The sequence below is a fragment of the Coregonus lavaretus genome, assembly GCF_964263955.1.
Source record: "Coregonus lavaretus genome assembly, chromosome: 23".
NCBI lineage: Eukaryota > Metazoa > Chordata > Actinopteri > Salmoniformes > Salmonidae > Coregonus > Coregonus lavaretus.
The window spans coordinates 21,638,916-21,666,171 of record NC_140010.1 but is presented as its reverse complement, the minus strand read 5'-3'; positions in this window follow the sequence as shown (position 1 = coordinate 21,666,171).

Genomic DNA, 27,256 nt, shown 5'->3' with positions numbered 1-27,256 from the left:
CTCCTCAGTGAATTTCATGAAAATAAAATAGTGAAACATTAAAAAAGTTATCCTTTTAAGATAAAACTATACTAAATACAGTGCATTCGGGAAAGTATTCAGACCCCTTGACTTTTTTCACATTTGTTATGTTACAGCTTTATTCTAAAATTAAATTGTTTTTTCCCCTCATCAATCTACACATAATACCCCATAATGATGAAGCAAAAACAGGTTTTAAAGAAATGTTTGCTAATTTATAAAAAATTAAAAAACTGAAATATCACATTTACATAAGTATTCAGACCCTTCACTCAGTACTTTGTTGAAACACCTTTGGCAGCGATTACAGTATCGAGTTTTCTTGGGTTTGATGCTACAAGTTTGGCATACCTGTATTTGGGGAGTTTCTCCCATTCTTCTCTGCAGATCCTCTCAATCCCTGTCAGGTTGAATGGGGAGTGTTGCTGCACAGCTATTTTCAGGTCTCTCCAGAGATGTACGATCGGGTTCAAGTCCGGGCTCTGGCTGGGCCACTCAAGGACATTCAGAGACTTGTCCCGAAGACACCCCTGCGTTGTCTTGGCTGTGTGCTTAGGGTCGTTGTCCTGTTGGAGGTGAACCTTCACCCCAGTCTGAGGTCCTGAGCGCTCTGGAGCAGGTTTTCATCAAGGATCTCTCTATACTTTGCTCCGTTCATCTTTCCCTTGATCCTAACTAGTCTCCCTGCCACTGAAAAACATCCCCACAGCATGATGCTGCCACCACCATGCTTCACCGTAGTGACGGTGCCAGGTTTCCTCCAGACGTGACACTTGGCATTCAGGCCAAAGTGTTCAATCTTGGTTTCATCATACCAGAGAATCTTGTTTCTCATGGTCTGAGAGTCTTCAGGTGACTTTTGGCAAACTCCAAGTGGGCTGTCATGTGCCTTTTACTGAGGAGTGGCTTCTGCCTGGCCACTCTACCATAAAGGCCTGATTGGTGGAGTGCTGCAGAGATGGTTGTCCTTCTGGAAGGTTCTCCCATCTCCACAGAGGAACTCTAGAGCTCTGTCAGAGTGACCATCGGGTTCTTGGTCACCTCCCTGAACAAGGCCCTTCTCCCCCGATTGCTCAGTTTGGACGGGCGGCCAGCTCTAGGAATAGTCTTGTTGGTTCCAAACTTCTTCCATTTAAGAATGATGGAGGCCACTGTGTTCTTGGGGACCTTCAATGCTGCCGAAATATTTTGGTACCCTTCCCCAGATCTGTGCCTCGACACAATCCTGTCTCGAACCTCTACGGACAATTCTTTCATCCTCATGGCTTGGTTTTTGCTCTGACATGCACTGTCAACTGTGGGACCTTGTATAGACAGGTGTGTGCCTTTCCAAATCATGTCCAATCAATTGAATTTACCACAGGTGGACTCCGATCAAGTTGTAAAAACATCTCAAGGATAATCAATGGAAACAGGATGCACCTTATATATACAACGATCAAAGCGATCATGCTGTATGTATGTGGCTGCTATGAAAGTGAACTGTGTTTGGGTGTCATCAGGGGTGTATTCATTCCGCTGATTCTGTTGAAAAAAGTTTCTTAAACGGAAGCCAATGGAACGAAACGGGGATAAACATAGGCTACCTGAATTTGTCCAATAGAAACTCTCATTTGCAACTGTTGGACTAATGACTACACCCTAGATCAGCTAGATGCAGGCAAGAGTGTGCAAGGCGGTATTGAATGTGTCACTGTCCGTCACCTTGATTACTAAAAAATCTCTCGACCTGTGCACCTACATTGTAAACTTTCATTCATAGGCTAGGTTGTAGCAACCTACTGATGGGTACAGGGAAAATTTGAGTATCATGTAGTAGCCTGAACCTAACTTACGTTGAGGTGGGTGAATGAAATATGAAAGACAGTCATCCAATATGCTGTAATAGAAATAAGACCATGCTCATAAAAAAATACAATAATCCTCCATCATCTTAAACGGCATCGACCACCACTGGTGCTGATGTATTATTGTACAGTTACAAGACCTACACACTTAATCTCATTTGGACATAGTATAGTTCAAGCTTGAAGGCATATCTACAAAACAGTGCACTACTGTATTGGCCACACCAACAGCGTAGTTTATCTTAATCTCTCTCTCCAACTAGTGTGAGATCTGTTTCCAAGGAAGACTGTAGCTAACTTTAAACATCCTGACTGGTCATCAAAGAACATTAGGAATCAGAAAGACAGTTCTTTGCCCACAGATTATGGAATTTACCCATGCTACAAGGAATTAGTATTTCTAAGTGGCATACAAATGAGTTGTTATGCATCGTCTCTCCCAGTGCTGCTTCACAAACTTCGATGTGGTGCTGTATGTTGTTTCATGTCTGCTTGGATTAGTGGATATTATGTACACTGAAATCAACTGTCAAACCCATTCGCCATGTGAATTAGTCCCTGACAAAGATTTCTGGTAGGGGGGAAACCGCCTGATAATTTGAGCAGAGATCTACCTTCTAGATTTCCAACGGGAAGTATGCGTGTTATGTGGCTCCGTATCTGCTCTGTTGTCACGTTAAACCAGGGACAGAAAGCAGACACATGCCTCTGGAAGCCTTAGGGATAGAAATAGAAATAAACCCTGGCAACAAACGCTTTTGGGCTTTCTGGGTAGATCCAGAGGCAAAGCTACCCCAACATTCCTAGATCTGTAGAACGATAAATGATGTGTAATGACACCTATGAAAAAAATCACAAATTACATTGTCACTCTACTCCTCCTTGGTGCTCTCATTTGAACTGATTGACAGTGCTGTTGATTACGGGAAGTGCTGGTAAATGACTGTATTCTCCTGTAGGCAGATAGAGTAATCACAGAGCTTGTTTCCACTCAGAGTGAATAGGCTATGTACCAATTCAGTTAGACGCTTGCATTGTAATGATGGTTAAGTGTCATGAGTCATGTTCTTATACCGTCCTAAATCTAGGTAGGATAATATTTGCAGATAGACCAATTATGTCTGTTACCTCTACTTTTACGTTATGTTTCTAAACTAGACGTCCCTATGATGTAAATCTATATCAAAACGCAAATAATTGCATCTTTACAGAAACCGGTACATTTTAAACTGTTGACTCATCAAATTAATCTTCTTGTCCAGTGACAAACAGGATGTACTGTGAGCAGTCATCACTCCCAGAGGAAGTGGTTGCCTTTTCACAAGCTGTGTGGAAAAGTCTAGGTGCGTACTGATGGATTTAGGGGTCACACCTGGTCTGGTAGGGTCTCCGGTCATGTTGACGCCCTTCCTCTCTCCTCCCCTGTCGGTCTCACGAGAGGCACCCAGGGGCAGCCAGGGACCGTGACATCTCCTGCACTGTCTGGGGCTACTTCCTGTCACCTGATCTCATCCTCAGTTTCCATGGAAATGTCATAGGTGGTTCTGTTCAACTGAACTGGAAATAAAATGAGAAATAAAGGAATGAGCAACAATATAATATATTGAATCTCATGATCAGTTCAAGATGAATAGAATAACACTATATGCTCTGTATGTTCCTAAGGGATTTTTAAAAATTAGGACAAGGTTTCTTGATGAAGACCCATATCGGGTCAAATAGTACCAACATTGTGCTGGTTTACTCTATTTTCTGTGACCTGTTTAACACAGCACCTGGACAATATTATTTGTATGTGTGCATATGACGTCTAAAGAACATATGGGGTAGTACATAACATACTGTAGCTTATCGACTTAATGTACTTTCCCAAATGTTCGTGCTGAATAAAGTCACGCATCAAAGCCATTGGAGATGAAAACAGCCCTGCCCCCCCCCCATGGTCTGGATGAACACAGTAATAGGTCTGTTGGAGAGAGATGAATTAGACTTTAGTGAATGGGCAGGGGGGCAACGATCAGGACCCTTGATAAAGTTGGTGGGAATAGTCCATAATGACCCAACACTGAGCCTCCTAACAAATGGTTCTCTGATGTCTGCAGGAGGACATATGAACATTAGTGGCAGGGACTTCTACTGCTTTGTACAAAATACATTACTAAAGTTATGAGGGTCAAAACTAATAAATTGCAATATGATCCATAGGTTAATGTTGTCAACTCTTGGTAAATTCACAGACATTGGAGGAGATTAGATGTATTGTTCACATTACACAAGTTTTTTTGGCCATATTGCGTTGTTAAATTTGTATACTGTGCAACAGCTGAGTACAAATGTACCAATATAATGCTGGTATTACAAAAGTATCCGTGCCATTTGAATCGAAGTTCTAGTATCACACCTCAGAGAACAGATTCCCACAGCCATAGAGATCCTATTAAATTAAGTATTCTAATTCCTAATTCTATGCCCACAGCACTCTACTTAAAACATATGGCATCATCCTCTGTCTTTGTCTTCCCCTTAACTGCTAATGGATCATATGAGCTAACACACCTACTTAAGCAATCTAGGCTTCAAGCAACAGTTTAATTTCTGTTATAAACTAAGTCATTGCCAAGAAGGGTTTAAAATTAATACATTTTCAAAATATCTATTTTTCTATTAAATCAATAGTGTATGGTAATCTAGTGACCATTAGACCAGGCCCTGCTGTATGCTTTGGGTTTGGTGGAGCCACAAGGGAAATATGATGTAAGCATGTTGCGCAACACTGCCCTCTGGTGGTAGAGCAGACTCTAATATACTGGAGCACCTTTAGCTCTTTAGGTCCAAGGTGAATCCCGCATTGAAAAACAAGTATTTTTATACCCAAGTATCAAGACCAAGACATTCCTCGAGAATTGTGAGACTACGGCCCCTAGATATGGTATTATACTGAAGTGTACTGTAGGTCTATATTGTGTTATTATTAACTGGGTGGCTCAAGCTCTGAATGCTGATTGGCTGAAAGCCGTGGTATATTAAGCAATAAGGCCCGAGGGGGTGTGGTATATGGCCAATATACCACGGCTAAGGGCTGTTCTTTTTCACGACACAACATGAAGTGCCTGGATACAGCCCTTAGCCGTGGTATATTGGCCATATACCACAAACTCCTGAGGTGCCTTATTGCTATTATAAGCTGGTTACTAACGTAATTAGGGCAGTAAAAATAAATGTTTTGTCTTACCCGTGAAATACGATCTGATATACCACAGCTTTCAGCCTATGAGCATTCAGGGCTCGAACCACCCAGTTTATAACAGACCGTATACCACGGGTTTTACTGTTCTAATTACGTTGGTAACCAGTTTTTAATAACAATAAGGCACCTCATGCGAAAGAACAGCACTTAGCCGTGGTATATTGGCAATATATCACAAACCCCCGAGGTGCCTTATTGCTTAAGTAGAACATTATTCTCAGCGCTAATACTAGTGATCTCAATTCGAATACTCAACATCTGTAGGGAAATATGGGGTTCTGTATCCTATTTTTTGCAAGACATCTACTTTCAGGTTAAAACTGGGGAATAGTGAAGCTCGTCATGAACAAGAGTACAGGAAGAAAAGTGTTATTTTTATGCTGATGGGTAATTTTGGCACTGGCTGCTTGCCTCGTCTCGTCCAGAGCAACAGAGTGACACTTATCCAGAGTGGCAGGTTGTTGTCTGTCTGCCCTCATCACCGTTCCACTCCACTAGTACTAAGCTACTTGACAGATATGTTCCAGGTTGCCTATGAAAATATATGCTGTTAGCAAACCTTTGCTTATAATTCTTTTGACAAAGTAAATGAATATATAGCAAATATTTTGTCACATTACATTGCTCTCCTTTGTCATATATTAATATGTAAGCAAATAGAAGGATGGAAAACAAAAGAAAACCTTGCACAGTAATCCATGTCAACACTTTCTCACAACAATAGAATAACAGTTTATCTTTGCTCCACCACCACAAGCACCAGCACCATCATTCTGGAAGAGCATTCATTATATCCACTTCCTCCAATGCTACATAACAACAAACAGAACAGAAGCAAGTTGGAACAGTTGGTGGGTCAGGCACTTTCCTCATAAGCAGGAGCCAGGGGCTGATGTGACTTAATGAGCTGTCCCATTTGGCTAGCTGAGTTACTCCAGGCCGGGCTCTAATAGAGGAAAGGCTCCCTCTATTCTCTCGCTTCCATGACCTTCTCTTGTCTTCCCTGTCTTCACAATCAATTCATCTTCCGCCATGTGATTTGCAAGAGGGACTCAATTGAATGCAGCCTAGATCAGTGTCAAGGATTTTTCTCCCTAAACTGCTATCGCAGAAACCGAAAGTGGTTGCTTTCAAGGATAAAGGGAAATTGGTTCCAGCAGTGGAATACTACTTACTGGCACAAAATCTGACTTTTAACAACACACACGTACTCCGCAGACACAGTATATGATCATGAGATGTACAGTATAGGCTGTCCATCAGCAGGATGTCATTTTGAAAGTAGTAACGCATTTTTTTATTTTGTAGAAGATTTTCAGGATGGTGTGGAATGGGTATAATATTACAATATACCTACAGCCATAGAGTATAATGTAACATTATGACTATAACTACTGTTCCCTGAAGGAGGGAAATGAGGTACAACATACTATGGGGAGTCACAAAAGTGTGTGGTGATTCCCAACTCGCCACAGCGCAAATATATCCTATAGTCAAATAAAATAAAAAAATACAATATTTGTCACATGCGCCGAATACAACAGTGAAATGCTTACTTACAAGCCCTTAACCAACAATGCAGTTTTAAGAAAATAAGTGTTAAGTAGAAAATAGATAATTAAATAATTAAAATAACTAAAGAGCAGCAGTAATGAACAGTAACAAGGCTATATACAGGGGGTACCGGTACAGACTCAATGTGCGGGGGCACAGTTTAGTCGAGGTAATTGAGGTAATATGTACATGTACACTACCGTTCAAAAGTTTGGGGTCACTTAGACATTTCCTTGTTTTCCATGAAAACATACATGAAATGAGTTTGAATAGGAAATATAGCAAAATGAATAGGAAATGTAGTCATTGACAAGGTTAGAAATAATGATTTTTAATTGAAATAATAATTGTGTTCTTCAAACTTTACTGTCGTCAAAGAATCCTCCATTTGCAGCAATTACAGCCTTGCAGACTGTTATGATGAGTTTCTGGTATCGAGAAGTTCAGGATGCAAGAGAGTATTCGACCACTTAGATGGAGTTGATTCATCGTTATTTAATGGTTACAGTACTGGATTCAATGACAAGCGGTACGGGCGTCGCCTCTTGTCATTCGAATGAATTACATAGACAAATCTCTCAGTTTATATAATGCCTTCCGAGCTACTTCTATCCCACCGTTGCCAACCATTATTGAGTGTCACTCATCTACTTCATTAGGATCCCCATACATGGTATCGTGTGGCACCCTAGCCAGGCCATTCCATCACGTACCCCTCCTAAGATTAGCACCAGTGGCCCCCAATCTATCTTGGCACACCGACCCTCTGTCATTCACTAGTGACATCAATAACACATGGCGTGTCCTTGCCCTCTCTCCCACATGAGTTTACAGACATTAACAAATCCTGTATCAAAAGTCGTTATATCACAGACCTTTGCCATTCTAGTTGTCAATTTGTTGAGGTACTCTGAAGAGATTTCACCCCATGCTTCCTGAAGCACCTCCAACAAGTTGGATTGGCTTGATGGGCACTTCTTTCGTACCATATGGTCAAGCTGCTCCCACAACAGCTCAATAGGGTTGAGATCCAGCTGACTGCTTCTTCCCTAAATAGTTATTGCATAGTTGGAGCTGTGCTTTGGGTCATTGTCCTGTTGTAGGAGGAAATAGGCTCCAATCAAGGGCCGTCCACAGGGTATGGCATGGCATTGCAAAATGGAGAGATAGCCTTCCTTCTTCAAGATCCCTTTTACCCTGTACAAATCTCCCACTTTACCATCACCAAAGCATTCCCAGACCATCAAATTGCCTCCACCATGCTTGACAGATGGCATCAAGCACTCCTCCAGCATCTTTTCATTTGGTCTGCGTCTCTCACAAATGTTCTTCTTTGTGATCCGAACACCTCAAACTTCGATTTGTCTGTCCATAACACTTTTATTCCCCAATCTTCCTCTGTCCAGTGTCTGTGTTCTTTTGCCCATCTTAATCTTTTCTTTTTATTGGCCAGTCTGAGATATGGCCTTTTCTTTGCAACTCTACCTAGAAGGTCAGCATCCCGGAGTCACCTCTTCACTGTTGACGTTGAGACTGGTGTTTTGTGGGTACTATTTAATGAAGCTGCCAGTTGAGGACCTGTGAGGCACCTGTTTCTCAAACTAGATTTGTCCTCTTGCTCAGTTGTGCACCGGGGCCTCCCACTCCTCTTTCTATTCTGGTTAGAGCCAGTTTGCCCTGTTCTGTGTTTAGGGAGTAGTACACAGCGTTGTACGAGATCTTCAGTTTCTTGCCAATTTCTCGCATGGAATAGCCTACATTTCTCAGAACAAGAATAGACTGACGAGTAATGTGACAAAGTAATTTTTTTCTGGCCATTTTGAGCCTGTAATCGAACCCACAATTGCTGATGATCCAGATACTAAACTAGTCTCAAGAAGGCCAGTTTTATTGCTTCATTAATCAGCACAACAGTTTTCAGCTGTGCTAACATAATTGCAAAAGGGTTTTCTAATGATCAATTAGCCTTTTAAAATGATAAACTTGGATTAGCAAAGACAACGTGCCATTGGAACACAGGACTCCCTGGCTCTGGGGACTCTTAAATGTTGAGCTAGGGTGTGGATTTTTCTATGTTTAGTTTTTCTATGTTTTCGTTTTAGATCGTTTTGATCTATGTTGGCCGGGGTGGTTCCCAATCAGAGGCAGCTGTAGCTCGTTGTCTCTGATTGGGGACCATATTTAGGCAGCCTGTTTTGCACTAGTCTTTGTGGGATCTTGATCCGTATAGGTTTGTGTTGTTGTAACCTCAGGACTTCACGTATCGTTTGTTGTTTTTTGTCGTTAAGTACGTTAAATAAAGTATGTACGCTTACCACGCTGCGCCTTGGTCCGTGTCTTCAGTCGACGATCGTGACAGGACTGATGGTTGCTGATAATGGGCCTCTGTACACCTATGTAGATATTAAATAAAAAATCAGCCATTTCCAGATACAATAGCCATTTACAACATTAACAATGTCTACACTGTATTTCTGATCAATTTGATGTTATTTAAATGGACAAAAAATGTGCTTTTCTTTCGAAAAACAAGGACATTTCTAAGTGACCCCAAACCTTTGAATGGTAGTATATGTAGAGTTAAAGTGACTAAGCATAGATAATAAACAGAGAGTATTAGCCATTTCATTAGCTAATCAGGAGTCTTATGGCTGTTTAGGAGAATTGTGTACAGATCCTTATGACATGGGGCCGTGCATTATCATGCTGAAACATGAGGCGATGACGGCGGATGCATGGCACCATGTCATAAGGATCTGTACACAATTCTTCTAAACAGCCATAAGACTCCAGTATCTTATGGCTTGTGGGTAGAAGCTGTTAAGAAGCCTTTTGGACCTAGACTTGGTGCTCCGGTACCGCTTGACGTGTGGTAGCAGAGAGAACAGTCTATGACTAGGGTGGTTGGAGTGTTTGACCATTTTTAGGGCCTTCCTCTGACACTGCCTGGTATAGAGGTCTTGGATGGCACAAGGCCATAAGCACTACCCTCTGTAGTGCCTTGCGGTCAGAGGCAGAGCAGTTGCCATACCAGGCAGTGATGCAACCAGTCAGGATGCTCTCAATGGTGCGGCTGTTGAACTTTCTGAGGATCTGAGGAACCATTTAAAATCTTTCCAGTCTCCTTAGGGGGATTAAGCTTTGTCGTGCCCTCTTTACGACTGTCTTGGTGTGTTTGGACCATGATAGTTTGTTGGTGATTTGGACACCAAGGAACTTGAAGCTCTCAACCTGCTCCACTACAGCCCCGTCGATGAGAATTGGGGCATGCTCGGTTCTGTTCTTTTTCCTGTAGTCCACAATCATCTCCTTTGTCTTGATCACATTGAGGGAGAGGTTGTTATCCTGGCACCACACGGCGAGGTCTCTGACCTCCTCCCTATAGGTTGTCTCATCATTGTCGGTGATCAGGCCCACGCACACTGTTGTGTCGTCTGCAAACTTAATGATGATGTTGGGGTCGTGCCTGGCCATGCTGTCATGGGTGAACAGGGAGTACAGGAGGGGACTGAGCACATACTCCTGAGTGGCCCCCTTGTTGAGGATCAGCGTGGCAGATGTGTTGTTACCTACCCTTACCACCTGGGGGCGGCACGTCAGGAAGTCCAGGATCCAGTTGCAGAGGGAGGTGTTTAATCCTGGGGTCCTTAGCTTAGTGATGAGCTTTGCGGGTCTTATGGTATTGAACGCTGAGCTGTAGTCAATGAATAGCATTCTCACGTAGGTGTTCCTTTTGTCCAGGTGGGAAAGGGCAGAGTGGAGTGCAATAGAGACTGCATCATCTGTGGATCTGTTGGGGCGGTATGCAAATTGGAGTGGGTCTAGGGCAGGGGTGTCAAACGTCCGGCCCGCGGGCCGGATCAGGCCCGCAAACGGGTTTAATCCGGCCAGCGAGATGATTTTGAAAAAATAAATAAATAAAAATAAAATATAAAAAAAAACTTTTTGTAAAGTATAAAAATGCGCTGCAATTTTTCAATAAAATAAACTGCTGTTCCAATTGCGTCCACTGGATGGCGCAATAGCAATTGTGTTAAGCAAGCAAACTGTTTATACCGGGGCAGAGCAAGTAGGTCAAGCACGTGCAGCCAATGAGCTACTTTGTTTTGCCCGCGATATTTATTACGGCTTCTACTTTTAACATTATGTGCTTTGGCACCCTCATTGCCCCAATATGTCTCTGTCAAAAAAGAGAAAAGTGGACGCAGAGTGCAGAGTGTTCCAAGAAAAATTGTCATCCTATTTATTCACGGAATTGAATGGGAAAGCTGTATGTTTGGTGTGTTCAGAGCATGTTGCAGTGCTGAAAGAATATAACCTTCGTCGCCACTATGTGAGTCTTCATGCCGACAAATATGACAACTTTCAAGGACAGCGGAGATGAGAGAAGGTGAATGAACTGTTGGCGGGTCTGAAGAAACAGCAGTCTGTGTTTACTCACAGCCGAGACATAAGTGACGCTGCAGTGAAAGCTAGCTACCTCATTGCTAATGAAATCGCAGTGGCTTCAAAACCATTTAGTGAGGGTGAATTTGTAAAAACATGCATGATGAAGGCAGCGAAGATTGTGTGCCCTGAAAAGCGGCAGGCTTTTGCAAATATCAGCCTGACAAGAAACACAGTTGCAGACAGGATTTCCGATCTTTCAGTGGATTTGGACAGCCAGTTGAAGCAAAAAGTAAAGTCATTTATTGCGTTTTCGGTTGCAATTGATGAAAGCACGGACATTACAGATGTTGCACAACTGGCCATTTTCATCCGCGGAGTTGATGACACATTGACCGTCACCGAGGAGTTCGTGGAGTTGGTGCCGATGACAGATACAACGACAGCAGCTGATATTTTTACCGCACTCGTCGGCGCGCTGGACAGGGTCGGAGTGGACTGGTCCCGCGCTGTCAGCCTGGCTACAGATGGTGCGCCCTCAATGATCGGGAAAAAAGCAGGCGTTGTGACAAAGTTCAGAGAGAAAGTGCAATCTGCAATTGGAGGACGTGATTTTTGACTTTTCACTGTATTTTGCACCAGGAGGCTTTGTGTTGCAAGTCATTAAAGATGGATAACGTCATGAAGGTGGTCATCCAAACTGTTCATTTCATCCGATCCAGAAGCCTGAATCACAGTCAGTTTGACAGCCTTCTCAGAGAGAAAGACCACATCTATGGCCTGCCATACCACACTGAGGTAAGATGGTTAAGCCGAGGTGCTGTGCTGAGGCGTTTCTTTGATTTACGAGAAGAAATTGAACAGTACATGGAAGAAAAGGGCAAACCAGTGTTAGAATTTCATTCCGCAGAATGGATGCAGGACCTTGCATTTATGGTGGATGTTACAGAGCACCTGAATAACTTGAACAAACAGCTGCAAGGGCGCAACAAAGTTGTCACGCAGTATTATGACAGCATACGTTCTTTCAAGTTGAAGCTGTCATTGTGGGAGACGCAACTTGCCGGTGGTGATGCAGCTCACTTCCCCTGTCTGAAAAATGTGTGCGCGACCCAACATGTGGCAGACATGAAGCGGTTCAAAGATAAAATAACGGGACTGTTACGGGAGTTTGAGCAACGCTTTCAGATTTATGTTTATATGTTTTTATGTTGATGTGCTATTGTTTTTAATAAATTTTATTTTATTTGTATATTTAACCTATTCTTGACTCTGTGGTTCTTGCACTTGTTTGGGGAACAGGATTTCATTATTTTTATCTACATTTCTGCCTGAGAAATGACACCCTGATATAGTTCTGTGATCTGTGATATACTTCTGTGAATCACTGAGGCATTGTGTGTTTGTGTGTTCTTTGTCCTCAGAACTTTCAAATAACTTGAGGTGTTTTATGATTAATAGTGATGTTGTGCTTTTGGACACAGTCCTCAGGCTCCAGCTTTATGTTTATATGTTTTTATGTTCATGTGCTATTGTTTTTAATTGATTTTATTTTATTTGTATATTTAACCTATTCTTGACTCTGTGGTTCTTGCACTTGTTTGGGGAACAGGATTTCATTATTTTTATCTACATTTCTGCCTGAGAAATGACACCCTGATATAGTTCTGTGATCTGTGAAACAGTTCTGTTAATCACTGAGGTATTGTGTGTTTGTGTGTTCTTTTTCTTTAGAATTTTCAAATAAACTTGACGTGTTTTATGATTAATAGTGATGTTGTGCTTGTACTATTTTGGACACACTGTCCTCAGGCTCCAGCTTTATGTTGATCGTATTAAAACAAAGAAAACAATCTGAAGTTGTTGTTTTTAAGTTATATATACCATGATTTTTCCGGTCCGGCCCACTTGGGAATAGATTTTCCTCCATGTGGCCCCTGAGCTAAAATGAGTTTGACACCCCTGGTCTAGGGTTTCTGGGATAATGGAGTTGATGTGAGCCATGACTAGCCTTTTAAAACCTTTAAATAACGCCCAATACGCTGCCAGACCCCTGGTGGAGTGGGCGCATACACCACTTGGTAACCCTTGCCACTTGCTGCTATATGCCAGGGAGATCCTCCACAATCTAGTGGGAGAGACGTTGCTTAGAGAGTGCCCTACAACGAGCTGGATTAGCAAAACAGACAAAAAGCTGGTCACAGAAGCTCTGCAGAAGTAAAAAAAGGAGGAGGAAAGGGGAAATAGCTCAAAAGCTAAAGACCTGTAGGACATAGTCATGACTTTCGGGACGAAGGCTGCATTTGGACGCAACATCACCTTAGAGTCGCCTGGGGCGATCTGAGTACAGGAAGGATGTATGGATAATGCGTGGACGTTCCCCAACATGCATATCCAATGCCAAAGCCATGAGCAGGGAGGTCTTGTAGGAGAGGCCTCCAGTGGTTCAAAGGGGCCTCACACAGAGCAACTAAACCAAAGCTAAATCCCAAGTGGGCGCAATAGGTTTTGAGACCGGTCTTTGCCAGCGCACACACTTTTAGGAACCGCACCACCATGGGATGAGCCCCTGGAGTGGCACCATCAATTCCCACAACATAAAAAAATAGTCCCTCACGTCTGTTGATGTATGCCAACACAGTCATAAATATTGCCGGTTCTGATCAGCACAAGCTGGCCCGATAAAGGCGGAAGGAAGCGCCTGAGTACCAGATGCAATGTTAGGAGCTCCAGGTAATTGATATGCTGTGCGCTCCGCGCCATTGTCCATATGTAGCCAGGTGGTAAAAGCACATAGCTGTATTTGTTTGTCACACAAACTCAATAATGCATGCAAGGTGTGCTGGGATAGCTCATGCACAGTGAGACTCTCATTGGTAGCAGCCAGGCCGGCTGAGAATGTGTGGAGTCCATTGTGGCTTCTTGTGAAATGTATGGGTAAATACATTATTATTCTTAATGCAGTTTTGGACAATTATATAAACATATTATGCATCCTTTGCAATGTACAACAGTTCACTTTGTAATATTTGGTCAGGATGCATACAGACTGTTGATGTATGCAGATTTGTAATCGGGTGTTGGTGACTAGCTACTGCTAGTTATATCCAGTTACTCTCGGACCACATTCTGGAGTTTTTCAACTTTCAACTTTATTAAAATAACTTTCCAACGGATGCTGTTTCCATTGCCAGGGACAGTTTTCAGAATAAACAACCCCTCTGTCCTGTGCTGGGTTTACTTTCACCAGGCTACACATACCCCCCGAATTGAGCTGCCATCGTACAGTGCACCCCACCCTCCAGGGGATGCGTCTGTCGTGATCACCCTGCGGGGTACAACTGAAACCATGGGAGCCCCTTGATAATAACAGAGGGTCCCACCCATGGGCCAGGGCCCGTAGGCCCGACGGGGTCACCCGAAATGACCAGTTTATAGGTGAGCGACTAGCACTCATTGCCGGAAAGGCTGCAACAACAATAGCCCCAGGGCAACAGCTTCTATAACAGAAGTCATCATCCCGAGTAGGCTTAGGCACTGGTGAAAACGCACTGCGTGACCCAGCCAAAATTGGACTAATCAGAGACAGAACCAGGACACCCCCTATGGTGATAGAAAAGCACGATTCGCAAGTGAGTGTAACTCGAGACCCAGAAACATTTCCTATGAAGCCTAGAGACTGAGTGTGGGACACCAGCATGTATGTGTGTAACAGTACTGAGAGATTGGTTATTTTTCTCGACCACCATGTGTCTGAATGTGGTGAAGGGACACTTTTTTTATTGGACCCACATGTGGGATAAGCAACACTTTTGACACCCGTGAACACTGTGGAACTATGGGTTGACACAACTGTGTTTATCTGCCAAGGTTTGCCTGAAGCCCAGTCCACTCTGGGTTCTGGGGCTCTGGCAATCAGTGATGTACCCCAATTGGCAGTGCCCCTTGGGGGTACTTCTGTCACAACGAGCCTCACTTGGTGTAGGCGGTAAGATGTGTCCCGGTAACCGGCTGGCACCCAGCGCTGGACCACACACATTAAAAATAGACCCAGGGGAAAACCATATCATGAAGGATATCATACCCACCAGTTATAGGTACCCGTGCCACAGTACCTTGTAACCCAGCTGGAAAAGGGACAGACAGCTCGGAAACACTGACCCCTTCTGTGGTAACAGACAGGGGCGATTTGTAATTGACTCTAACTCCCATTAATAAAACCAATTTGGCCATAACCAAACGTCGGGGCACTGACATCACAGTAATGTTTTGTGGAGGGGCGCACAGGTCGCTCGGACCCATGCTAAGGCCCCTGCTCCGGGGTTTACCTGAGCCAAGTGTTCGGAGGCTGCTTTCTCATCAGAGGTGCCCGTGAGCACTGCTTCCTTCACACGCCGGGGGAAAGCAAGTAAGCTTCATTCGCCGGAAGTTATGCATGCTAGCCAACGTTAGTCATGTTGAGGCTTCTAGTCTAAGCTAGGCTAGCTAGCCTCTTTGACCGCAGCACGGTCCATTAAGAATAACCAATCTACGTATACTAAACAAGAGAGCTACCCAAGCAATTCCACCATCAGGAAGCAGGAATAGCTAGCAGTAGCTAGCTCGCCTCTGTAAGTTAGCTAACCTGGCTAGCACGCTATGCAGTGCTTGTTAGCTATCCAGTTCTTGAAAGTCTATGTAGGACTGGATCACCGAAGAGGCAAGAGGTGCTTAACCAAGGCAGACACAGGCAGCGGGGGGATAACCACAGAACCTGGTCACCCTCTCTCTTCGAGTAGCCTCCCATAACTGGAGACAGAGTGCACAGGAGCCGGGACTCCAGGAGATATTCGACCCGACCAACGACCCAATCCATCTCCACGTCCCACAACTCAAACTCAGCTGAGGTACTTGTACCCGGGAGAGGAACTCACTTTCGGAAACACCCAGCCCCCTAAAGAATGCTACATGATTGTCAAGAGAACCTGCACCGCAGACTAGTAGGAGAACAGTGCCCACCATCTCCTAGTCTCGCACACAAACTGATTCGAGTGAGGGCAGCCTGAGCATGCACCGAGCTGAGACATACAAGACAACAAAAGTGAGTATCTTTTAATTCATTGGGGCACGGTCACGAACCCGAACCCGGCTTGTTAGCCTTCGTCGTTTTGGTCGCGTTAGCCATCTTACTTATTGCTATAGCCAGGCCAAACAATCCAAAGAATAACTAATTGTTTGTGATTAGGAAACTTATGAGAACTATACAAACTTCAGCACACAATGTCCAGGGGGTGAGCACGCTCTACCATCAAGACACAGGTTAGTTGGCGTAATGTAAGACAGTCTCGTGTTCCAAATGTTGGTTTTAGTGGCGTGAATCGTTCCTGTTCACACCGAGGTGAAGAGCGGAATAATTTAAGGAATGAATTCGAGCCTCACCTGTGGAAGGCGGGACTTCCAGCGAGGCGAGGAGTTCATTGGCCTTGTCAGGCATGATTTTAGATCCTTCAACCGAAGTCGCTCCCCATAGTATGTTGTACCGAAGTTGACTGATTGAAAGGGAACCAATAATATTTCTATATCAGTTTTGCACTGTTGTAATCAGGTGATCTAAGAATATCACATTAAGTATAAGTACATAAGTACAGTAACTACCTAATGTTACTCTAGCCACATACCAAACATACTGTTACAGCAGAATAACGTTGCAGCCATTCAATGTAGTATAATATAGGATACATATAAATGTACTGTACTTTACCTCATGTTGAGTGTACCTTATGTAACCTGTCAGTCTGATATTACCTTCAGCTTAAGGCTGTATTGTCTCTTTAGCAATGCCGAGTCAAATCTGAGGTTACATGCATTGTTCTTTTTGTAGCACAGGGTCTGGAAAGGTCAGCCTCGGTCCAATTAATATGGATATTATTTTATTCTGTCCCAACTGATATGTTCATATGTGTACTTAATATTTCTGTATATTTAGTCTGCAAGACAATAATGTTACAACACAGTTAATACCATTCACTATGCGGAAACAGTCCTACTTTGTAGAGCAACTCCTGGCATGTAGTCAATGCTGTGCAAAGTGTCTTCCCACTACTAGATTCATCCCTAGATAAGCAAAGCAAAGGGCAAAAAATGTGATGGAAAGATGGGGCCAACGGTGAAGGGCAACATCTTACAAGTTCCAACCCGTCTTTGCTATTATTTTTTTTATACAGAAAGTTCATAGTCTTATCACATATGACCGCCAAGCACTTCTGGACATCAGATCGACAGTTACTAATCTCGATTTTGACTTCAAATCCAACTTCAACTTCAACTCCAACAAAGCCATTCCTTTGTTTCATTGGCTACCAAAACACTGCAGGCGTAGACGTGGGAGACATGCCGGCATCCTGGTGAGATTGAGAAGAAGATAATATCGATGGGCACTTGATAGATTAATTTGTGTATTAAAAATAATGACTAAAGGATTTCACCCCAAATACAGTAGAAATGTGTATACGATATTCGAATTATCATGTAGTGTCAACCCACTAACAGAGGGGGTACTAAACATTCAAGGGTAAAGGAGAAGGCGGGAACTGTTTAAGAAAGCCACCTAAAGGTGGGAGGAGCAGTATGTATGTGTTTTTAGCGCCAGAGCTCTCTCCATGAATAAAAATACAGATAATACTTGTGGGTTGTGGACCTTGAATCATTAATGATTAAAACCAGAGCCTTACAACCTCTGGTAATGATTCAAGCTTAGGTTGAAGTAGAGATAGAAATTCACGTAACAGTGTGGTCCTTCGAGCCGGATCTTAATACATCTTTATCGTTCTAAGGACACCGAAACCCGTGCACGGGCGGGTAATAGCATCTGTGAAAGAGTCCTGGCCTTCGACGTTAAGGTTATAAACAGGCCGGTGATTACTCTTTATGAACGATAAAGACGTTAACAAGTTTGAAAAAGCATTTAAATCCAAACTGCAAGGAAAAGGTCAGTAATTTTTATTCATGGATTTTGGTGAAATGATTTGAACTTGTATGAGAATAGTAATTCTTGTGAGAGGGCAGAGAATAGTTACCAAAATCTCAAAAGAAGTAATAATTATTACGAAACGGGGAGGGTCCGTATTTGACCCTAGGTAAATAGCTATTACCAGAATAATCTAGTCCGAAATGACAAGGGGTGAAAGGCCATCACCGATGTAAACTAGTTTTTATTGAGACTGTACTGGGTACAGTGCTACGATAAACAGGGAAAGGGATGATTTTTGTCGTGTGCTATGGATACATAAAACAGGTCAAAAGTCGCGTATACGACTGGGGATTTGCTAGAACTCTGTGTGTTTCATGAAACTAGAGCAGTTACGACCTCTAGGTTACAAATAGGTTTAGCAAATGACTGTATAATGTTGTGTACGTGTGAGACTTGAGAATCCATCAGTATACGTGATAATTGTTTTAAGGAAGGAGCTAAAAAAATAAGTCGCGTGAGAAAAAATTGTTATCTAACTCTTTTCATGAAACCGGAGTTTTAAATAAAAGCTCTGGGTTAGGGGTTAAATAATTTTTAAATGGTTAATTACAAAAGCAGATCATACATTGGCTCAAGAGACGCACTAAAATAATAGCTCCTAGAAGAATAATTCTGGGAATTATTACTAAAGGGGGGAATTTTTAATTTTTCCACCATGGGAAATAAATATTCTAAAGAGGTCCGAGAATTAACGGGGGATGAAAGATATATGTTAGGAAGAGATCGAAGAAATGTGTTTTATGGATCCGTTTGGGAGAAGAAGTATGGATTTATTGGGCATCTCGAAGTAGAAAAATTTGAACTTATGATCAAACAGATGCATGTACACTGTGGAACTAATTTGAAAAAACAGCGAAAGGAGGGGCTAGAGACAGCGAGGGTATGGCTTTTTGAGGCGCGAAAGAGAGAGGAAGGACAAAAGAAAAAATTATTAGAGATGCAAAGAGAAAGGGACAGAAAAAAAGAAGTTTCAGGGCCTCCCCCAGAGCAAAGAGCAGAGAGGTTATATCCAGAGTTGGTAGAGCAAGCTTGGAAAGAAAGCCCAGATGATACCGTTGTCATGTGTAGGAGAAGATTAGGGGTGATCCCCGTCCCTCCCCCACCATATGACGGCCAAGCCGGAATGTTGGAAGGGCGGGAAGAGGGGGGGCAGAGTAAAGAGGCCAGTAAAGAGAACAAAGAGGGGGAAGTTTTACAAAAGGAAATAGTCAGGTTAAGGGCAGAATTGGATAGAGAGAAAGAGGCAGGAAAAGCTAGAGAAGTCAACACAGAGAGTTTAAAAACAGGGAGTTAAAAAGATTAGAAAACTACAATAAGCCAGGGAAGAAAGAGTGGTTAGATGATGAGGAAGGGGATGACCAGTACCCTTTGATAGCCTTGCCGAACCCAAGGGCTGGGGAGGAGCATGCACCAGACACACTGGATGTATATAGGGCATGGACACAGCGAGATGTAGTGAGAGCTATAGAGGGTGTAGTGCACCCTAAGACAGGAATAGAGGGGTTCAGGAGGGATTTGGAGAGTCTAGCAGCAAGCTTTAAGCTAAACACAGGGGAAATTGAGAGGGCAGTCAGAACCCTAGATGGGAAAGATTGGGCAGCTGTTCGGGGGCAGTGGGTTTCAGGGGATGCCAATGGAGCAGTCCTACCATGGGCAGATGATGGGCAATATGTTGGGAAAATAACTGAATTGTGTAATAATTTAAGGGAACATTACCATCGACATGCTGACTTCTCCAAAGTACATGAATGTAAACAGGAAGACAGTGAGACCATCAGCCAATACTTAGAGAGACTGAGAAATGTATTTAACGCAAATAGTGGGATACCTGAGCCTCCCCAAGGGCAGGGAAATGATACTCCGTACCATCAGCAGTTAAAAATAGCATTCCATAGTGGAACGAGACCAGAAATAAGCAGGAATATTAAGAGGACTTTAGTGGGATGGGGAACTACATCGTTGGCCGAGGTCAAGAGATATGCAATCCATCATGAGCAGAATAGTAGACAGGATAGAGTAAGAAAGGAACAAAAGGGAGCAGAGTATTTAATGGCTACTCTAGGGGAGATAGCTGGTAGAGGTAGAACTCCAGAAGAGGGGGGAGCGAGACCTCGCTCTTTCCTGCCCTATGGGAAAGGAAGTAGGTGTTTTAACTGTGACGAAGGACACTTTGCAAGAGAATGTTGTGCCCCGTGTAAATACTGTAACGAGACAGGTCATAACCATCGCAGCTGCGGCAATAAAAGAAGGGGCAAGCAAGATAATCAGGGTGGAAAAAGAGAGAGGGCCTACAAACACCCATCACCCAGTTCCGGTAGGGAGGAAGAGGAAGATGAGGCATGACTAGAACAAGGGGAAGATAGTAAGACAGATAGTGGAGGAGAGGGGTCAGAGGAACCCATTGATACGGGGTGTGAAGTGTTTGAGTTGGAAACAATTGAATTGGCTCTGCAGCAAGAACAGAAACCATACCTCACCTTAACAATATTGGGGAAAAATATTAAATTATTGTGTGACACAGGGGCATGTCGAACAGCGATCTGTGTAGCCGACATACCCAAAGGAATTAGAATTAATGGGGAAAAATCATGGTACGCTCGGCCTCGGGCCATCAATTTATAGAGCGATTATCGGCCCCTGTGACTTTACAACATGAAGATTCAGGGGGAGAGGTATGCATACCTGTACTTGTATCAAGCCTGTGTCCAGTCAATTTGCTAGGAAGTGATGCCATGACTCAGTTGAACGTAGCTGTAAAGCCGACGCTGAGGGGTATGAAGGCATATGTCGTAAGGGATAATATGGTATTGAGCGGGGAGGGAAAACCATGCTATTGGTATAGCCAGGATCTGCTAAGAGGGGGACTTACAGACATACCGAAATCACTAATAGACCTAAGTAATGAGTTAGTGATTGGATCAACCAAGATGACAGTAGACGACTTACACTGTACATTATGGTGTAATGAGCACCCAGGCCCTAACCCAGATTATGAGGAAGAATTGTTAAAAACCACAGAAAAAACAATTGGGTTAAAATGGGTTCACTATGATAAGAAACGGGCAGCTGTAGAGGTGGAGTTAGGACCACAAAGCCAGAGACTGTACAGAGAAAGGTGGAGCCCCCATGTTTCCCTAGTGAAAGAACCTTCAGAGGAAGGGTTATCACTAGGTAAATGGGTAAAACAGGGGAAAAACATCACTGACTGGCAAAATACACCAAATGGGGATCAGTATAGCCACTCCACGGGGAGATATAGAAGAAAATTGAATTGGAGAGCAGAAACCCAGCCCGGGGTCCACCTGGAGACAAATTTTAACGAATGACAGGAAGAGATTTTCTTAACTCAGGAACAGGAGGATGAGTTGGCAGCAATTCCGTTCAAATTATGGTCACAAGGACCAGCCGATGTGGGACTAATTAAGGGGGTAGCTCCAGTACAAGTGATTCCTCGATCCGATCATAGACCATACCAAAAGCAATACCCTATGAAACCAGAAGCAATAAAAGGGATAACACCTACATTTGAGCATTTACTTAAGGGAGGGGTGATAATTCCTGGAGATGAGGCACAATGCAACTCTCCAGTATTTCCTGTTAAAAAGGCGGCACCTAGCGCCGACTGGAGGATGGTAATGGACTTGCAGGGGGTTAATAGAAATATAATTCCCAGAGCTCCATGTGTACCAGATCCACATACATTGCTGAACCAATTGAAACCAGAAAACTCCTATTTTACAGTGATAGATTTAGCTAATGCTTTCTTTAGTATCCCAGTTCATCCGGATAGTCAGGGGTGGTTTGGCTTTACTTTTCAGGGAAGGAAATGGACATACGCTAGGATGCCTCAAGGCTACTCGGAAAGTCCTACAATCTTTGCCCAGGCTATAACTAGGAATTTGGGAAAGTTTGAACATCAGGAGGGAAGCCAAATGTTGGTTTATGTAGATGATATTCTATTGGCTAATCCCACTCAGGAGGGATGTAAGAGGGATACAATCCAATTGTTAACCTTCCTGGCGGAACAGGGGCACAAAGTGAGCAAAAAGAAACTTCAACTTTGGCAGAGCGAGGTGATTTACCTAGGACACGCTATAACTCAGGAAGGGCGAATGTTAAACTCATCCAGGAAAACTGCTATACTTGAAGCGCCAAAACCGTTGAACAAAAAACAAATGATGAGCTTTTTGGGGATGATAAACTACTGTAGAGCTTGGGTACCGCATTATGCACTGCATACTGGGAAGTTAAGTGATCTTATCTATGGGAAGGCAATGGCAGCCCATGATAAAATCATTTGGAACTCTGAGGCGGAGGAACAATTTATAGAGATAAAAAAGTTGCTCACTTCCCAAACAGCCTTAGCTTTTCCTAGATATGACAGGCCTTTTACCCAAACGGTAGACTGTAGGGAAGGATATATGACATCGGTCTTAACTCAAAAACATGGAGATAAGAACAAACCCATTGCATATTATTCATCTAAATTAGACCAGGTAGCACAAGCAATGCCACTATGTTTACAATCTGTGGTGGCTGCAGCTCAGGCGGTGCAAGATTCGGCATCAATAGTTTTGTACCACGATTTAACCCTAAAGGTTCCGCATGCAGTATCCATACTGTTGTTGGAGCATAAGATGGCCTATATGTCACCTGCTAGACATTTATCTTGTATGATAATCCTGTTAAATATGCCTAATTTGACCATTGAAAGGTGTACAACTCTGAACCCCTCTACTCTGGTTCCTATTGCAATAGATGGCAGCCCACATGATTGTATAACTGAAACTGAGAAACTTGTGTTACCAAGACCTGACTTGAAAGACCTAGCCTTAGTGGATGGGGAAGTGACTATGTTTGTTGATGGTTCATCAAGAAAGAACCCTGATGGTACGAATGCTACAGGATATGCAGTTGTAACAGAGACTGAAGTCTTGGAGGTTGAATCATTACCAAAAAATTATTCTGCACAGCAGGCAGAGATAGTGGCTCTCACTCGGGCATGTCATTTGGGTAAAGGGAAAAAGGTTACTATTTACACCGATAGTGCCTATGCATTTAATACAGTACATGTATTTGCTGCACAATGGAGAAACAGGGGAATGGTAACCACTTCTGGCAAAACCATTACACATGCCCAGTTAATTTTGGATCTTTTAGATGCTGTACTCCTACCAGAGAAGTTAGCTATCTGTAAATGTGATGCTCATACTAAAGGTGTAGATGGCATAAGCAACGGCAACAGAAAGGCAGACGAGGAAGCGAAAAAGGCAGGTCTCAAACCACAAGCACCCACATACTTACATCTGAAAGAAGAGGTGGACATTGATAAAGCATTACTGATGGAGAGCCAGTTGAGAGCACCAATGAAGGAAGTGACTAGATGGGAAAAAATGGGAGCAGTCAAGAAGGGGGAAATTTGGTATCAGGGTAATTTACCTATACTACCAAAATCTCTGTTTAGATATGCAGCAATTTTGATACATGGGCAAAGTCACGTATCAACCGGGGGGATGGTGGAAATAATTAGAAAGCACTTTGTAGCGTACGGGATAACAAATTACTTTAAAAAATGTTGTTCTAGGTGTGTTATATGTGCACAAAGTAATCATCAAGGAAAGCAGAGAGCACCAAAATGAGAATTTCCCCAGGCCAGGTATCCATTCCAACAGTTGGAAATTGATTTTATAGAACTTACAAGAAGTGAAGGGAAAAAATGGTGTTTGACTATGATAGACAAGTATACCAAATGGGTAGAAGTCTTTCCAACCCCCTCCGCTGATGCATTCACAGTAGCTAAAGCTTTATGTCAGGAAATAATCCCTCGATTCGGATTGCCAGAAACTATATATTCCGACAATGGGTCTCACTTCGCCAACCAGGTAATAGATAATATTGGACAGACACAGAAGTTACATATTAATATGAAGAAACATTGTTCATATCATCCGGAATCAGCGGGTTTGATTGAACGCACTAATTCGACGATTAAATCACGTCTGAGAAAAACGCACGAGTACAGGAAGAAATTGGGTACAATGTCTACCAATAGTATTAATGACGATTAGGGTAACACCGGATAAAGATGGGTTATCCCCCTTTGAAAAAGTGTTTGGGAGACCATATAGAATGCCCGAGATAGGCAGACTAGAGCAGGCAGATATAGAAGTAGAAGGGACGTTGGCGGGACATATGAGAAGACTGTTCATTAACCAAACATGTATGTCAAAGATTCTGTGCCCCACAGGAGAACTAAAGGAGAGGGTAACCCACTATATCCAACCAGGAGACTGGGTGTGGATACAATCCCTAAAGAAGAAAGACTGGAAGCAGCCCCGTTGGGAAGGCCCCTACCAGGTTCTATTGGTCACCGCCTTTGCCATTAGAATAGCAGAGAGAGGAACCTGGGTCCATGTTACCCACTGCAAGAAGGTAGGACCACATACAAGCACCACTTAGCACACGCAGAGTTGAAGAGTAGAACTGGCCACAGGGTCCGGGGGTCACCTCTGTCAACGAAGATCTCCTACCCAGACCTATCATCACTGTAGTGTGTTCCTAGGGTGTGAGTATGGGGTGGTACCGAGCAGAAGGACTCAAGACAGGAGAGGGTTGGCGGTTTTTGGGAATATGGGTGACCCTGAGCTGCATCATAGTCTCGGCAATAGTCGTGGTATGTCAAGATCCACCACCACCTCGCACCAATTACGCTATGGCCTTACCATTATTAAGAAATAAAAGGGAAGCGACCCGACATACTGACCGTCAAGGGCGAGTGATCTACAAAATAGGAGTCAGAGAGGGGTGGGGAGTAAGATTCAAAATTAGGATTAGGGATCTTATCAGAGCGGATAAGCAAGCAACATGGGATTATAAGATCCCGTTGTATTTATGTTCAGCTCCCTCGGCGGATTGTTCCTGGGCTCAGGTATTTAGACATACTGGGGGACGGAGATATGAGACGGGGGGGGGGGGGGCTGGACGTCCAGATGGAGGATAAGAAGGTATAACGACATCCCCACGGAAATGGTAGTAACGATAGTAAAAGTCACTAAAGAGGACATGAAAAGAACTTACTGGGCTTGCGCGGACGTATACGGACGGGATACTTGTCTAAGATTACATTTGATGGAGTCAAAAGATATAGAGGGAGCAGGTACTGTCATTAATCCATTAATGGCAATAGACCGAGTAAATCAGTCAAGGGATGACGGAGTCAATTCGACTAACCCGTCCACTATGAAAGATTTTCTCCTCCAAGAATGGAACAATGGGGAAGTGGAGGGGGTCCCTGATGAGAATCTCTGGTTAAAGTGGATGAAATACACCGCTAGGGCCTTGGGGGAGACCAATTGTTATGCATGCTCCATTGGGCGACTGACAATGTTGACCGCCCCAATGCCAAAGGCAATGTTTCCCTGTGTATTAGACCTGGGGTCCAATCAAAAAGAGCCCAATTGCACAGGGATTGGGCTGGCAAAATTGACATACTCGGCCAGCCCACCTAGATTCACTTTAACTCCTGGCGAATACCAGTGTTACAGACATAGAAATGGCACCCGTAACTTGGGTGATTTTGATGGCTGTAAGGAGATAATTAATGTGACTGATTTAGATAAGGAAGGAAGGAAAAAAATTAGGAACCTAACCATCCCTCTGACTGATGTGTGGTGGGCATTCACTAACAAAGGGAGCATTCGACAGACATTACCAGAGGGATGGGTGGGTACTTGTGCACCAGTATTGTTGGTCCAGCCTGTAAGAATTAGTCATCAAAGACCAGTGACAGGAAGAATAATCAGAAGGAAAATAAATATAGGTCAGGAAGGAAATAGCCCAATTTGGATAGATGGTATAGGCATCCCCAGGGGTGTTCCAGATGAATACAAAGCTATGAATCAAATATGGGAGGGGTTTACCACAACATTTTTCTGGTGGGTGACAATAAACAAAAATGTGGATTGGATTAATTATATCTATTACAACCAACAACGATTTATTAACCAGACTAGAGATGCAGTAAAGGGGATCTCCGAGCAATTATCCGCCACCTCACTTATGACTTGGGAAAATCGGTTAGTTCTGGATATGTTGCTGGCAGAAAGGGGTGGAGTCTGTAAAATGGTGGGGGGCCATTGTTGCACATTTATCCCTAACAACACCGCACCGGAGGGGACGGTCACCAGAGCTCTTGCAGGATTAACTGCGCTAAGTAAAGAATGGGCTGAAAACTCAGGAATTAGTACATCTTGGACAGGATGGTTTGATACCATGTTTGGTAAATGGAAAACCATAGCAGCAACCATCTTAGGGGCAGTCAGTGTTTGTATGGGAATTCTTGTATTATGTGGTTGTTGTCTTGTTCCCTGTGTCCGAGGATTGGTGAGCAAGGCGTTGGTGAATGCAGTATCTCACCAAATGATAAGAGATGGACCGACTCCGGACTCTGACCAGGAGAGCGGGAAATACGATCCTCCAGGCTTGGGGGATAACGACGACTTTGACCCTGAAAGACCGCAATTGGATGAAACGTTTATTGGTTCTGATGTATGAAGGTCATAGGGAAAATCCTAAAAAGAAGACCTATGATTGGAAGTAGATAAATAGAACTGATCTCTGAGATTAAACATGTTTGTAAATACATTTATCCTGAAGATGAAACCATTTAGTCAAAAGGGTGGATTGATAGATTAATTTGTGTATTAAAAATAATGACTAAAGGATTTCACCCCAAATACAGTAGAAATGTGTATACGATATTCAAATTATCATGTAGTGTCAACCCACTAACAGAGGGGGTACTAAACATTCAAGGGTAAAGGAGAAGGCGGGAACTGTTTAAGAAAGCCACCTAAAGGTGGGAGGAGCATAGTGCCTTTGTTTGTCAAGAGGTATAAAAACAGTATGTATGTGTTTTTAGCGCCAGAGCTCTCTCCATGAATAAAAATACAGATAATACTTGTGGGTTGTGGACCTTGAATCATTGATGATTAAAATCAGAGCCTTACAACCTCTGGTAATGATTCAAGCTTAGGTTGAAGTAGAGATAGAAATTCACGTAACAGCACTCCCCTCCATTCTATTGGCAAATGTCCAATCACTTGATAATAAGATGGATGAGCGTCGTTCGAGAGTCTCCTATCAGAGAGACTTGAAAAGCTGCAATATTATATGCCTTGCAGAGACATGGCT